This window comes from Musca autumnalis, unplaced genomic scaffold, assembly GCF_047663935.1.
Source record: "Musca autumnalis isolate F117 unplaced genomic scaffold, ASM4766393v1 scaffold_3, whole genome shotgun sequence".
NCBI classification, from domain to species: Eukaryota; Metazoa; Arthropoda; class Insecta; order Diptera; family Muscidae; genus Musca; species Musca autumnalis.
Window position 1 is genome coordinate 235,444,736 of NW_027411866.1, and position 16,991 is coordinate 235,461,726.

General features: G+C 35.8%; 1 long non-coding RNA gene across 1 annotated transcript; it reads right to left on the minus strand.

Annotated features, from left to right (window-relative positions):
* Positions 1-11,789: 11,789 nt before the first annotated feature.
* Positions 11,790-12,309, minus strand: LOC141397242 (uncharacterized). The gene is made up of 3 exons (XR_012411337.1): positions 12,172-12,309; positions 12,021-12,072; positions 11,790-11,955 (listed from the first exon to the last, which is right to left on the minus strand). It is a non-coding gene; the product is annotated as an uncharacterized lncRNA (long non-coding RNA).
* Between the last annotated feature and the right edge of the window lie 4,682 nt (positions 12,310-16,991).

Genomic DNA, 16,991 nt, shown 5'->3' on the forward strand with positions numbered 1-16,991 from the left:
TATTTTGTAAATACAAACAAATTTTTTAACAAATGTGGCGGGAGCAATAATAATTTAAGAACTTTTATTATCATCATTATGTCCGCGAAAATCATGGCACAGTTAGTTTAATGATTATGATGCTGTTAGTCATAATGATATTTTGGCGATAATAATCTTGAATAACAACCTTGACAATGAGAAATGTTGTCACTGTCATTTCGCCAATTTTCGAACTGATTTATGTTTCTCGTTATGTCCGCTGAGTAGACTATAAAATCAAAAGTTGCCGTTAGTTGTTGTTATTGCCACAGGAGAAGTGAACACATAATCACATTATTTGTGCATAATAAAATTTGATTTAAGTTTGACAAGTGGAATTACCATGGATTCAGATGCGTAGCCTAATGGAAGGGGACTTAGAAGAAAATTGGCGATCCAATACTATTTGCTAATTATGATTATGTTTTGACATACTTAGGTCAGTGGTCCTCGAATTTTGCAAAAGTACCATCTCCAGTAGTAGAGTAAAGTTAGAGTTTTTACAAAATTTTGGCAGCAATGTCTTAGGTATTCATTATACATAGATAACCATCGAAAAATTGTTCTAGCTACGCCACTCACTAAATCACATTAAATTAAGACCGTCTCGACACTACGATGGCGATTTCCAGAAATTTAATTGTATTTTAAAACAATATACACTTTTGGTAATAATTCTCAGAAATCGCGCGTGGTATGCAATTGCAAGTCTATAAATTGGGTATATTTGTTGCCATTCCGGATTAGCATCTAAAAATATGTTATTTATTATGCAGTGTTTGATTTCAATAAAAAAAAGCATATCGCTCATTTACTCAAAGACTGCCACATCTCAAATATCCAGTTTCGAGAAAAATACGTATTTATTTGAAAATTGAAAGCAAGCATGATTTCAAGTGCTTTTGTGCTTCATAAACTCAAAAAAAAAAAACTTTTTTACGAGTATTGAGCTGTAACTCGTTGAGTTTTAGGAAAATGAACATGAAAATTTGACACAAGATAAAACAGAAGTCGTATAAGAAATAGTAACTGCTAACGTAGAAAAAACATTTTTTGAGTTATGACACTCTTCGAGTAAATGAGCGTTAAGTGCATTAAAAATAAATTATATTCATTATTTCACAAGAATCCGATATCCAAAATGATTTTTTCAAACTAAGAATTACTTGCTTCGTTGGTCCATTACAGAATTTTTGTCCTATAAGCCGAACTGAAAAAATATTTCCATTCCTCTCTGTTTGTTGCTTTGCTTTTTGGAATACCGCGTCTTTCGATCTCGCCTTCCATCTGTTCGCTTCATCGAAGCCTTAGCCTGCTAGTTCTGCGTGCAACGCCATGTGGCCCGTATTTATTCGCCTTTTTACCGGGATCATCATCGCTCATTTATATGATTAGGCCTAGACAACGCAATCGTTGTATCTCGATACGGTTAACTATACTGATGTCGTTGTATAGCAGATATATATCTCGTAGTTCATACGACGAACAGTGTTGCCGCAGTGGACCACAATCGAAAAATGTGTTGTTAATTTTTATATATGTTTACGTTTCTTTTTTACGTTTTTTGTCGATATGTGCATCCATAATTAAAAAAAGAATCACATATCAAATTTAAAGGCTATTTGATCAAAATTGTCCGAGTTATAGCAAAATCCAAAATCCAAATCTGAACCGATTTTTGTGAAAATCAGTCAACCTACTCGGGGCCCTAGGAAAATATCACATAATAAATTTGAAAAATAGGGGAAAGATATATAGGGTATAAGTCTAAATCTGAACCGATTTTTGTAAAAATCGGTAAAACTACTCAGGGGCCTAAGAAAATAACTACTACTACTAATACTAATTGTTCCACAAACATCCCATAAGGAACAAGGGAGACTTCTCTCATATCAATGAGTGCAACGCGATTCATATTAGCTCAATGATATGGGACCTACCGTTTATCGCCGAGTCCGAACGGCGTGTCTAAGACACCACTTTTGTAGAGAAGTTTTTCATGGCTGAAATACTCAGGAAATGTCGCCAATATTACTGAGGGGTATTTAGCCACCGTTGAAAAGTGTTTTGATGTTGCCTGGCCGGGGAATCGAACCCACGACCTTATGTGTGCAAGGCGGGTGTGCATACCATTGCACCACGGTGGCACCCCTAAGAAAATAACACATATCAATATTTCAAGGTTATTCGATTAAAATTGACCGAGTTATAGCAAATCAGGGAAAGATATATAAGGCCTATATCCAAATCTGATCCGATATGGACCAAAGTTGAAATTTTTTATTCCTATGCCATCATAAGTACTTGTGCAAAAATTCATCAACCTGGGTCAACTCCTTTTATTTTTGTCTACTTTTGGATGGAAGCGGCAACACTGTGCGACGCCGATATTCACCGTCAACACAGATTGGCCCGTAGGTCTGCCTTATCTGCTTGCGCAAGTAACAGGCTTCAGAACCATACATTAGCACGGGTAACATCGTAAGATATTGCCAGTTGTATGGAAAACAATGCATTTCCTATGCTGACTTTGAAATTACATGACACTTGGTTGATTCTGTATATATCTTTCAAACGGATAAACCTATAATCATATTTCCTAAAAATTTGTTGTTTGAAGAGATATGACATTGCTTTTAAACTGCTTATGTAAGCCAAAGTAGCATCTGTTGGCCAATATAATTCTTCTTCTTATTTCACAACTGATGTTGTTTGTTTTGTTTACGGCGGTGGCTAGGTAGACGAAGTCTTTTATTTATTTTCTTTATTATTTTATTCCTTTAACTCCCACTGGAGCATAGGACGCTAACAATAGCTGTTATTCATCTCACTCGGTTTGGAGCTATATATCTAAGTTGATCCCAGGTCAATCCGATGGATCTCATTTCGGCTTCTGTGGAACGTCTCCAGGTTTCCTTTGGTCTTCCAACCCTTCTTCCTTCTTGGCTGAACGGATTCCAGCGTAGAGCTTGTTTTGCTATGTTATTGTCATCACGGCGTAGAACATGTCCAATTCATTGCTATTTACGTTTTCGGATCCCACATCCATCTGATTTTCTTGGCGTAAGAGCTCTGCGTTCGTTATTACATGCGGCCAAAATATACGTAAAATCAGGCGAAGACAGCGATTAGTAAAGACTTGTAGTCGTTTTGTAACGCCGTTGGAGAACTTCCATGTCGTACATCCATACAGCAACACAGATTTGACATTGGATTCGAAGCGACACAGATTTGACATTGGATTCGACGAAGTCTTTTACTACCTCAAAATTATAGAAGGCAACTTCAACAGTTGATCCGAACTCTATGGTCGCATTGCGCGTCGGCACCATCAACGTGGTCACCTCGCGCACTTTACGCCAGACCCACTTTAGCAGATTCTCCTTCTACCTTCTTAAAGGTATCAATTACTTCTTATACTGGTGTCTATATCGTCAGTATAAGTAAGTAACATGTGACTATTGCGGTAAATTGTGCCATTTCTTTTGACGTTTGCATCTCGTATAACCAATTCCAGCAGGATGTTGAAAAGGTCACACGAAATGATGTCTTCTTGTCTGAAACCTCTTTTGGTTCTTTCCTCCTTAACTGAGGATCGCCAAATTAAGAAATGGAATACCTTAAACGAAAGGGGCTGTCGAAGGCTGCTCTATAATAGACAAAAATATGGAAAGTGCTGATCTGCCTTGCTGGTCCCTACAGGAGGATGTGCATCTACCAAAGCCATCAGTTTGATGTTTCACTCTTTGGTAGAATTTTCGGACTTCATTCCGGTTCTTGAACATCTCGATTTTTTTCACACTCCCGCTTTTCCATTTTCTGCGGAAAAGACGTTTATCCTCTCCTTTTCTCTCCATACTTCATTCAGGCGCTGCGCGTTGCTACTGATTGTAGAGTAGCCACATTTTTCTCTTTGGTAGCAGCAGGACACTCCTGCTCATACCAAAGGTTCTTTGGTGGAGGTCTCTGGTATCCAAGTGTGGCTTTTGGAGCTGTGGAGTGGGCAATACTTTGCCATTGTGCTAATATGTTTTTCGGTGCTTAACCCGTTTGCGGAGGTCGTCAACTTTAAAGGCGCTTGTTGTATTACCTTTGTTTCTTTTATAGTAGGATGCATATGGTAGAACCTAAAGAATACTAATTACACTGTGAACAAAAATTTTGGGGCAGAGATAATTTCTTTTGGAGATGAAAGCCCTTGGTGAGTATATTAAGAACCCCGAAGGACAGATCAGCCGTGAATCGAACTTCCGCGTTATGGCGTGATGAAGCTTTTGCTAGAGACCCTGTAAGCCATCAGGAATTATCGTTATATCTTTGTTCACTGTGTTTTAGCTTATTTTTGAGATGACATGTCTTCAGTCAAATCGAATGAGGATTATTTTCATAGAGCACTTCGACCTTCTAACTCGCTTCTTTCAACGTCCTTTTCGTCCTTTGTTTTAAGAGCCGCTATAAAAGTACCACAATATGACGTTTTTATACCCTCCACCATAGTATGGAGGGTATATTAAGTTTGTCATTCTGTTTGTAACACATCGAAATAATCATTTGCGACCCTATAAAGTATATATATTCTTGATCAGGATAAAATTCTAAGACGATCTAGCCATGTCCGTCTGTCCGTCTGTCTGTCCGTCTGTCCGTCTGTTGTAATCACTCTAGCGTCCGCAATAATTGAGATAGAGTGCTGAAATTTTGCACCCGAGGGTCTTTTTTCAATAGGCAGGTCAAGTTCGAAGATGGGCTATATAGGTCCACTTTTTGGTATAGCCCCCATATAACGGTACCTCCGGATTTGAGGTATTTTGACGTTCTTCGCCCCATTTGCAGACCGAATTAGCTATAATTTGGGATTTAGGGTTCCTAGTGATCAACAAACTTATATCCTAAAGGATATGGACATAGGTCCATGTTTTGGTATAGTCCCCATATAACGGTACCTCCCGATTTTCGGTATTTTGAGAATTTTAGCCACAATTTTTAACCGAACTATCTGAAATTTGACATTTGAGGTTCTCAGTGGTCATGAAACATCTCCACGAAACATTGTCAACATAGGTCCATGTTTTGGTATAGCTCCCATATAACCGTACCTCCCGATTTTCAGTATTTTGAGAATTTTAGCTACAATTTTTAACCGAATTAGCTGTAATTTGCCATTTGAGGTTCTCAGTGGTCATGAAACATCTCCACCAAGCATCGTCAACATAGGTCCATGTTTTGGTATAGCCCCCATATAACGGTACCCCCCCGATTTTGGGTATTTTGAGAATTTTAACCACAATTTGTAACCGAAATATCTGCAATTTGACATTTGAGGTTCTCAGTGGTCATGAAATATCTCCACCATACATCGTCAACATAGGTTCATGTTTTGGTATAGCCCCCATATAACGGTACCTCCAAATTTTCGGTATTTTGAGAATTTTAGCTACAGTTTTTAACCGAAATAGCTGTAATTTGACATTTGGGGTTCTTAGTGGTCATAAAACATCTCCAACGAAACATCGTCAATATAGGTCCATGTTTTGGTATAACCCCCATATAACAGTACCTCCCGATTTTCGGTATTTTGAGAATTTTAGCTACAATTTTTAACCGAACTAGCTGTAATGATCGGTATTTTGAGAATTTTAGCTACAATTTTGTCTATTCAAAAATAATCGTCAATATAGGTCCATGTTTTGGTATATCCGCCCATATAACTGTACCTCCCGGTTTTAGGGAATTTTCAGTGGTCACGAAATTTCTTCACTAAAATTCGTCAACATGGGTCCATTTTTGAGGGTCTACATTGTTTTGATGAAACTACCCTCAATTTGACTCTTGAAGTTCCCTGCAGCTATAAAACTTTTCCGCCAAAAAATTTAAAGATAGGTTGACTCTTTGATATAGCCCCGTAGGTGGTACCTTTCCTCTAGCTGAACACATTTTTTTAGATTAGATCAGATAACACTGTGCAACAAAATGGAGGTGAAAGTCTGGGGCACGGAAAATTCCTCTTGGGGAAGAAAGGCCTTGGTGAGTATATTATGAACCCCGAAGGACAAATCCGCCGTGAGTCGAACTTCCGCGTTATGGCGTGATGAAGTTTTTGTTAGAGACCCTGTGGGCCATCAGGAATTAGCATTATATCTTTGTTCACTTAAGTGCTCTACAAAAACAACAAACAAAGATATAATGCTAATTCATGATGGCTTACAGGGTCTCTTGCAAAAACTTCATCACGCCATAACGCGGAAGTTCGAATCACGGCGCAACTGTCCTTCGGGGTTTTTAATATACACACACCAAGGGCTTTCATCTCCAAAAGGAATTATCTCTGTCCCAACATTTGTGTTCACAGTGTAATTTAAGCTATAGTGGGAGGCAGTAGGAGTCTAACCATTGTCGAAAAGTTGTTCCACCTATATTTATAAAAGGACCCTAATTATTCCATTTTAATTAAGACTATTTTATGGTGGAGGGTATAAAAAGTTCGGCCTGGCCGAACTTAACGGCTTTTTACTTGTTCAGCTTCGAAATGTTCTGCAAAAATGTACGGCTCTCATTGAAAACTAATCGATTTTGTCGATTGGTCCTACAAATCTTTAAACAAAAATCCGCGTTGGTTGGTCCTAAAAATCTTTAAAAAAAAAAATCCGCGTTGGTTGGTCCTAAAAATCTTTAAAAAAAAATCCGCGTTGGTTGGTCCTAAAAATCTTAAAAAAAAATCCGCGTTGGTTGGTCCTAAAAATCTTTAAAAAAAAAATCCGCGTTGGTTGGTCCTAAAAATCTTTAAAAAAAATCCACGTTGGTTGTTCCTAAAAATCTTTAAAAAAATCCACGTTGGTTGGTCCTAAAAATCTTTATAAAAATCCGCGTTGGTTGTTCCTAAAAATCTTTAAAAAAATCCACGTTGGTTGGTCCTAAAAATCTTTATAAAAATCCGCGTTGGTTGGTCCTAAAAATCTTTAAAAAAATCCGCGTTGGTTGGTCCTAATAATCTTTAATAAAATCCACGTTGGTTGGTCCTAAACATCTTTAAAAAAATCCGCGTTGGTTGGTCCTAAAAATCTTTTAAAAAAATCCACGTTGGTTGGTCCTAAAAATCTTTAAAAAAATCCACGTTGGTTGGTCCTAAAAATCTTTAATAAAATCCACGTTGGTTGTTCCTGAAAGACTTTATAAAAATCCACGTTGGTTGGTCCTGGAAGTCTTTAAAAAATCCACGTTGGTTGGTCCTAAAAATCTTTAATAAAATCCACGTTGGTTGGTCCTAAAAATCTTTAATAAAATCCACGTTGGTTGGTCCTAAAAATCTTTAATAAAATCCACGTTGGTTGGTCCTAAAAATCTTTAAAAAAATCCACGTTGGTTGGTCCTAAAAATCTTTAATAAAATCCACGTTGGTTGGTCCTAAAAATCTTTAAAAAAATCCACGTTGGTTGGTCCTGGAAGTCTTTAAAAAATCCACGTTGGTTGGTCCTAAACATCTTTAAAAAAATCTACGTTGGTTGGTCCTGAAAGACTTTAAAAAAATCCACGTTGGTTGGTCCTAAAAATCTTTAATAAATTCCACGTTGGTTGGTCCTAAAAAATCTTTAATAAAATCCACGTTGGTTGGTCCTAAAAACCTTTAATAAAATCCACGTTGGTTGGTCCTAAAAACCTTAAAAAATCCACGTTGGTCCTAAAAATCTTAAAAAAAAATCCACGTTGGTTGGTCCTAAAAACCTTAAAAAAATCCAGGTTGGTTGGTCCTAAAAACCTTAAAAAAATCCACGTTGGTCCTAAAAATCTTAAAAAAAAATCCACGTTGGTTGGTCCTAACAACCTTAAAAAAATCCACGTTGGTCCTAAAAATCACAATACAGTCATCAAAATCTAAAAAAATCCACGTTGGTTGGTCCTAAAAATTATTAAAAAAATCCACGTTGGTTGGTCCTAAAAATTATTAAAAAAATCCACGTTGGTTGGTCCTAAAAATTATTAAAAAAATCCACGTTGGTTGGTCCTAAAAATTATTAAAAAAATCCACGTTGGTTGGTCCTAAAAATTATTAAAAAAATCCACGTTGGTTGGTCCTAAAAATTATTAAAAAAATCCACGTTGGTTGGTCCTAAAAATTATTAAAAAAAATCCACGTTGGTTGGTCCTAAATATTATTAAAAAAATCCACGTTGGTTGGTCCTAAAAATTATTAAAAAAATCCACGTTGGTTGGTCCTAAAAATTATTAAAAAAATCCACGTTGGTTGGTCCTAAAAATTATTAAAAAAATCCACGTTGGTTGGTCCTAAAAATTATTAAAAAAATCCACGTTGGTTGGTCCTAAAAATTATTAAAAAAAATCCACGTTGGTTGGTCCTAAAAATTATTAAAAAAATCCACGTTGGTTGGTCCTAAAAATTATTAAAAAAATCCACGTTGGTTGGTCCTAAAAATTATTAAATAAAATCTACGTTGGTTGGTCCTAAAAATTATTAAAAAAATCCACGTTGGTTGGTCCTAAAAATTATTAAATAAAATCTACGTTGGTTGGTCCTAAAAATTATTAAAAAAATCCACGTTGGTTGGTCCTAAAAGTTATTAAAAAAACCCACGTTGGTTGGTCCTAAAAATCTTTAATAAAATCAACGTTGGTTGGTCCTAAAAATTATTAAAAAAATCCACGTTGGTTGGTCCTAAAAATTGTTAAAGAAATCCACTTGGTTGGTCCTAAAAATCTTTAAAAAAATCCACGTTGTTTGGTCCTAAAATCATTTAAAACGTCCACGTTGGTTGGTCTTAAAAATCTTAAAAAAAAAACCACGCTGGTTGCTCCAGAAAATGTATGAGCAAATCCACGATGGTTGGTCCTAAAAATCTTTAAAAAAAATCCACACTGGTTGATCCTAAAAGTCTTTAAAAAATCCACCTTGGATGGTCCTAAAAATGTTTAAAAAATTAACATTGGCTCGTTGGTCCTAAAAATCTGTAAAAATTGTTAAAGAAATCCACTTGGTTGGTCCTAAAAATCTTTAAAAAAATCCACGTTGTTTGGTCCTAAAATCATTTAAAACGTCCACGTTGGTTGGTCTTAAAAATCTTAAAAAAAAAACCACGCTGGTTGCTCCAGAAAATGTATGAGCAAATCCACGATGGTTGGTCCTAAAAATCTTTAAAAAAAATCCACACTGGTTGATCCTAAAAGTCTTTAAAAAATCCACCTTGGATGGTCCTAAAAATGTTTAAAAAATTAACATTGGCTCGTTGGTCCTAAAAATCTGTAAAAAAAATCGACGTTGGTTTTTCCTACAAATCGTTAAGAAAATTACAATACAATCCTCAAAATCTTAAAAAATTACGTTGAAAATCACAATACAGTCATCAAAATCTAAAAAAATATGTTGGTTAGTCCTACAATCTTTAAAAAATTTACGTTGGTAAGTCCTCAAAATCTTTTAAAACATCCACGTTGTTTGGTCTTGAAAATCGTTATATATTTTTTTTCGAATGCGGATTAAGCTAGTGTCCAGCTTTATTTTTTCTAGTTCTACTTCAAACTGGTAATAACAAACACGTGTGTGTTCATACATACTAGTGCATATCAGGAAAAATGTCCAAAATTGTCTTTTCCATTTCAAAAAAATCAAAAAAATTTGTTGATACTACATCAATGATTTTTGGTACATAGATTAAGAAAAAAATCAGCATTCCAAATCTGTTTTCGTTACTAATTTTGATCGTTGCGCGCAAAATATATGACCGTTTTAATTATGATAATTAGAAAAAATTCTAAAATAATCGCGGCTTAAAATAGTTAGCTGTTATATCCTATTATCGTTAACTGAATTTGTACCCTTTGCGATGATGAAAAAAATAATCGCAAAGTTTTAATGGATTCGCGAAAAATCAAATTTGTTAAATAATTTCACGTATTTACAAACATATTTTTGAAACAATAGCGCTCATACTTACGAAAAATATATAGAAAAATTATAACAGCATCCAGACATTTTGAGGAATAAAATGAAACCTAAGTTGTGTAGGTTGGAGCTATAGTATTTATGTTATTTGCAAAAATACGAAGAAAATATTACGAAAAAATTAAAATCATATTATTCTAATTTTATTTTTTTATGGTTTTATAGGAAAAGATGGAGAAAAAATGTTTGAGTTCTTCGGCATTTTCGTCAAAATTTCACGCAATAATGATGATATTCCGTTGTAACAAATTTTTCGCTTATAGTTTTCCTATTGGATACTATTATTATAACCTTATATTAAATCACAAGGAATTCCAGTTGTGTCATAACGTTAAAATAATGTTATATTGAATATTAAAACATGTGAGACGCATATAAACCGCGTAATTACGAAAATGACATGATGCGCATCCGATTTTCCAACACAGCGAATCAATCCCTCTTATTTGATGTACAGTTTGTCAAATTCTTTTTGGCGGCCACGATGTAGCATCTGCTGCATATTAGGGTGCAAAATACAGTAAAAAGGTCATAATTTCCGCGAAGTTCATTTACATTTTATGCGCATCCGATTTCAGTAATCACCATTAAAAAATACATCATTCTATACCGTTTCAATGCGATCCATCAAGAACCGTGGATGTAGCATCGCACTAAATTTTTAGAAAAAATCTAGTATATCTCTGGATTTACGAGAGTTTTTAAATATCCGTTTTCGCGCAGTTTAAACACGCGTATCGGTCTATTTATTTAAGTAGAACTGACACAACCAAAACGCGTTTTAATATGCGATATTTTCAAAATAATTTTTTGCAAATTTTCGAAATTTGAGGGGTATCATATCCGCCGATCTAGTGGGTGGATTTTTACGCGTTGTGGCTTGTTAGATTAAGAACGTAAAAAAACTAAATTTACGCGGGTTTCCACGGAAATCGAAAGACGTTTTTAAATTTTAAACCAAAAAAATAGGTTTTTGAGAAAAATTTACGCACAAAAATTTCGTGTTTGGGCGCAGATTACTGTGATCCTGTGAGGGATACACCCTCATGTTATACATTAAAAAATGCGAAATCGCGAGTACTACAATCAAATGATAAGCTTTTAAGGAAATCCAGCTGCGCGTCCCGATTAAAGCAAAAATTCAAAAAACCCAATTTTTCAGGTTTCAAAATGTCAGCTTCCGTTTGAGGCAGATACAGTGGATATATTAAAAAATCATACATTAGAAACTTCAACTCTGAAGTGTGCTCTTTAACTTCTCCTTTGAGCATTATGCTCTACATTGTGTTGTAAAACCACTAATTGGAAAATAACATAATGAAACTCGTTTATTTCAACTATGTTTTCCGATTTTTTTACCTTGGTACGACCACAGCTTCCGCTCAAATTATTATTTTAAGAAACCACTCGGTGAATCGGGCTAAAACAGTTTATTTTACAGAAATGCGGTCAAAAGTTATGGTATAGTAAAACTGATCTCGAGTTACAATACCCCATACCTCAGTTTCAGTTAATTTTCTACAAAAAGATTGATATGTATTTCATTCATACCCAATAGAAAGTGTCTTCAAGACAACATTGATGACTCGTGCACGACATTTCCAATTCGTTCACGACTCTTTGCAGACAGCCCTTTGGGATCGTTGACGACTTTTTCACACAAGTGTCCCAGTATTCATGCACGACAACTTGGGCGACAGGGTAAGCTGTCGTCAACGACGACTTTGAAGACAAAAAACCCCCTATTTCGTCGACGACTATTTTACAGACACTGTCCTGCTATTTGTCATCGACGGCACAATTAAAGACAATGTCATTTATGTTGTCGTGTGTCAATTGTTTGTTATAAAATACATTATATCCACAAACTTATAATATAAAGCTCACGTATGTTCTACAAGCCACAATATTCTTCGAGCTTTGTCACGCCCCGCTTCTAACTGCAGCCGACAGAGGCGGCGATCTCCCTTTATTTGCGGATTCTACAAGAAAGAAAATATTTTAAATAAATGTTGAAGATAGTCAATATAATCTTCTAAAATCTTACCATATTCCACAAACGTCATGTTGCAGTTTTCAAACTTATCCATGACTTCAACCTACATATGTATGTACATGTATAAAAATTATAACTATAATGATTTATAATGTCATATCAAATAATAAGTAATCTAATCTTCATATATATTCTAACTTACCATTTTATGAGCGTTAATGCACTCTGTATAAATAAAATCAGTTTAAATCTTGACGCGGATTCCGAATTTTATGATTTTTTAATATTGCATTTATTGCAAATCGAAAATTTTATATTTGAATAAATATGTGAACATTTGTTTCAAAGCACACTTTTTGAGTATTTTTGGTTTGTTACCAAGACACAATGCAAATTGTCGTTCATGACAATTTTGGAAATATCGTCAACGAATCGTTGACGAAAATGTCATCGAAGACTGGATTTTCTATTGGGTAGATATATATGTATTTATCATACCTGTATTTTTTTAAATTGAATTAGAAATAATGAATACAGTACCAATTCACAGAATTGATGGTCAAGTCACGTTTTATTTATATATCCTGTAGAATGATTGAGAGAAAACAATAAATTTTGTGCAATAAATTTAATGTTCATTTATATGTACATACATATAGACTTGATGGGTACATACATATGTATATAAACATTCAAAATGTATAAATAATATCATAGAATTACAGAAAAAAAAATCATTGATAATAAATATTTGATCATCAATTATTCGTCGTTAAAAATTAAGTATTTTTATTTATAATTTCAATTAGTTCAATAAGTCCTATTAATTACAACTCTATGCCACAATTAACCGGATATAGAATAAGTAATAAATAAATATAGACACATATACATACATGTTTAATTTTGATCTACATATTCAAACATAAAAAAAACAATTATTTCAGCATCCATTATTAAAAATACATCAAATTACCAATTTTCACATTTTCAATTTAGTGTCGAACTATGCAAAATATTTTGTGTTGAGTTATTACAGCAAAAATAGCTTACTTGACTCTTGTATTTACCTTTGGTACGTTCACAGTAATCCACATTTTCCAAATTATTTCAAAAAGTCACATATTATGTGGTTGGTATCTATTACGGAACTGTTGACACGTGTTCAGAAGTGCATAACTGAATGTTTATACAAATTCATATTATAGACATCACGTAGGTCGTTACTTTGTTTATCTTTTAACACAACAAAATATACGAGTCAGGTCTTGCCAATTTTCGAAATCTAAGAAAATGTTTTCTGACTATAAATTGTCATTTCACATTATATTTAGCGGATAATCTGATCTTGCATTTATTTTTTGCAGGGTAACTCTATGCTTTGGGTGACGTAGGGAATTTATCATGGTCCCTCACTCATCTCAAATGGACACAGAATTCCCCATGGCTTCTGGGGAGCTGCCTTTAACACCCGTTAAAGTAGTGAGCTACCATGTGCCGCTCGCTCACCCGTAAGAACGATAAAAACTTGTGTTTGGGCGTTGGGTTAGTAACCCTCCCTTAGAATAAAACATCCTACTATGAAAAAACAAGGATAAAGAAAACAAACCCCTCTAAAGTTGATGACCCCCTTCAAACGTTTTGAGGGCCGACATTACGGCCATACAGCAAATACGATGGATTGGGAAAGGCGTCACAACAACACCTAAAGGTGACGCACTCTATTATAGCTGCCATGACACAAAGCACGACTTTGGTTCCGGATTTGCAGTTTGTCGGAGGTTAAAACATCTGGTCTCCAGTTTCACCCCAGTGAATGAAAGACTCGCCACAATTCAATTAAAAGCAAAATTCTTCTACATTTGTCTTATTTGCGCTCATGCTCCAAGCAAAGACAAGGACGAACAGACCAAAGATATATCTTACGAGCGCTTTGTACTGCCTATGACATTAAAATTATTCTAGACGATTTTAATGCCAAAATTGGAAAGGAGAACATCTTTGGCCCAACAGTCGTGAAATTCAGTCGCCATATTAAAACATCTGACAATTGAATGAGGTTGACAGACTTCGCAGGGGCAAAAAACATGGTAGGTAGACCAGATTTAAGCATCTCTATATTAATAAGGGCACCTAGCTATATCCAGATCAAAGAACAAGAAATCAAATTGATCACGTTGTGATAGATGGAAGACATTGATTGAGCGTGTTGGATGTAGGAACGTTCCGAGGAGCAAACATAGACTCGTACCGCTACCTTGTTGAAGCAAAGGTACGTACACTTCTAAACGTTGCAAATAAAGCACAAACAGACACAACACGGAAGTTGGATATCGGTAAGCTGCAAACACAACAGATAACCACATCATATTCCACTCAACTAGCCCAATTTTTTAATGAAAGTAATCCTCTTCCCGATAACGTATCAGCACAATGGCAAAATATTGCCCAATCCATTTAAACAGCCGCAAAATCCATACTTGAATACCAAAGACCTCGACCAAGTAACCCATGGTATGGCCAGGAGTGTCGTGCTGCTACCGAAGAGAAAAATGCGGCATATAGGGCAACTCTACAATCAGTAGGAACGCGTAGCGCACGAGAGAGGTATCGGGAGAAAAGGAGAGAGGAGAAACTTATTTTTCGCAGGAAAAAGAGAGAAAAAGAAAATCGAGAGTGTTAAAAAATTGAGATGTACTGGAGCAAGAATGAAGTCCGAAGGTTCTACCAAAGAGTGAAACGTCTAACTGATGGCTTTAGTACAGGCACATCCCCCCGTAGAGACTTACAAGGTAATTTGGCAACTGATACAGATAGTGTGCTCAGGATATGGAAACAGCATTTTTTTTTAAAGTGTTGGTGTCCAATATCCGTGCGGAGTTGTTTTTTTTTTCTCTTTTTTGTCTCCCATCGGACGCCTCCCCAGGTGGTGGATAGGTACGGTGACCAATATTTTTGGATGAAAATAGAGTACACATACGATGGCTACTACATAAGTTTCTGGGCTAGACAACAATGCCAGGCGCCATTTACCATTTCCATTAGAAAGCTTAACATTTTCTAGCATAGCATAAGCGTTCTCAGTACGGTTTGACGTATCACGTATTGCGTTTTTACAGGACTTGAAGAATTATATATAGGACAAAATTGGAAACTTGTGTATATTTTATTCATATTGGGTGCTATTAGAAATTATCCTCGGACTCGGCTCCGGAGTCGAAACAAAAATGACTCAACTCTGAAACGTTAGTAGTCACACGTAAAAGGTTTGCCGTAAAGTAAATTGAGTTTTTGTGAAATTTATTGTAGAGTAGCTCTATCGTTCCCGCTCTCTACCAAACACTCAATATATTTTACGGCAAACTTTGTACGTCCAAGAGAAACGACTTCATTTGTCAGACCAGGTGACACAATGGTTATGTCTGTGACACTTGCCGCTAACTCTGGAAGGGGCGTCCTCATTGACCGTGCAAAACGTAGAGCTCTATCCCAAAAACGCAAAATTCTTTACCGAAAGATTTGTGAAAAACTGGTAGTTAGAGTGGCCCAAAAACTGCCGTTGTGACAGTAAACATTGAAGCCTAGCGTAAACTAATAATGCAAGATCGCCATGATAGAGGCGCCCTTGGACATTTCTTTCACCGGCTTACATTCTAGACTGCATGAAAAGCTGGCCGTAAAAAAGATTTCTTGTCGATGGATTCCGTACCGATTGGTGCAAGAATTTTCAACAAAAAATACCATCGCTCTATGCGCCTTATACGGTGCGTATAAGCCCGAAACAAAACAGCAATCGACAGAACATGCTGTTGTCACGTTCAATAAAACCACGTTTTGGAGGTGTTTCAATAGGAGTGGAAAAAGTTTGTGGGTGTGCAGAAGAACTGAAAATAGAGGACAAATAGAGTACATTGAAAAAATAGAGTACGTACACCAATAATAGAGTACTGTCCTCTATAATAGAGTACGGTTGGTCACCGTATGGATAGGGGAACGCTCAACATATGATGGGTACCACAAAAATAAAATATGTGGGGCGAACCAAAAGAAAAAAGGAAAAAGCAGTGTCTGTTCCCATATTGGGCGACTGCAAAAAGCGTCTGTACTCCAGTGGAGCGGCTGAATACCGAATAGGAAAACTGTAAACCCTTGAGAAGGCAACGGGAAACCATTGAAGTAATATCCCATGAAAATCATGCAACTATGGACACACATGAACAACGGCCCTCAATCTCCGGTCATACGAGGGTGCCAAGAATCCCCGGAGGTAAAGCAAAACATACTCTGAATATTGGTACATGGAACGTGCGAAGTCTTTATGAATCTGGAAAGTTTGCTGTACCGTGAATGAAATGTATAAATTAAAAATCGATATTTTAAGAGTCTGCGAAACTTGGTGGCCTGACAGTGGAGACTTGGTTTCTGAAAATGTTAAAATGTTTTATTCAGGAAATATGAATAAAAATCACAGGAACGGCGTTGAAGTTATTGTTAAAAAACATATAGCAAAATGTGTATTAGGCTTTATTCCCAAATCTGATAGAACAATGCTTATACAATTGGAAGCAAGACCACTAATAATTAATATTATACAAGTGTGCATATACTTGTATATCCGCTGATAAAAGCAAAGAAAAATTGGAAGAGTTTTACGAAGATATCAAATACTTAATGTGCATGACTAAACACCATGAAATAACAATAGTTCAAGGCGATTTTAATGCTTAAGTGGGCCAAGTTATAGTGCCCGGGATTACGAGAAAGCATGGCCTAGGAGAGAGGAATGAAAGAGGCAGCAGAATGATTCAATTCTGCCAGGATGGGAGACATGAAAATTACAAACACAATATTCTCCCTTCCCCCTAGAAGACTGTATACCTGGAAGTCACCCCAGGATAGACCAACAAACATAGTGAGGAATCAAATCGATTATACATTAATTAACAAACGCATTCTTCTTTTTTAACAAAAACCTCTACGTATCCAGGAGCGGACGTCCCTTCCGATCATGTATTACTATTG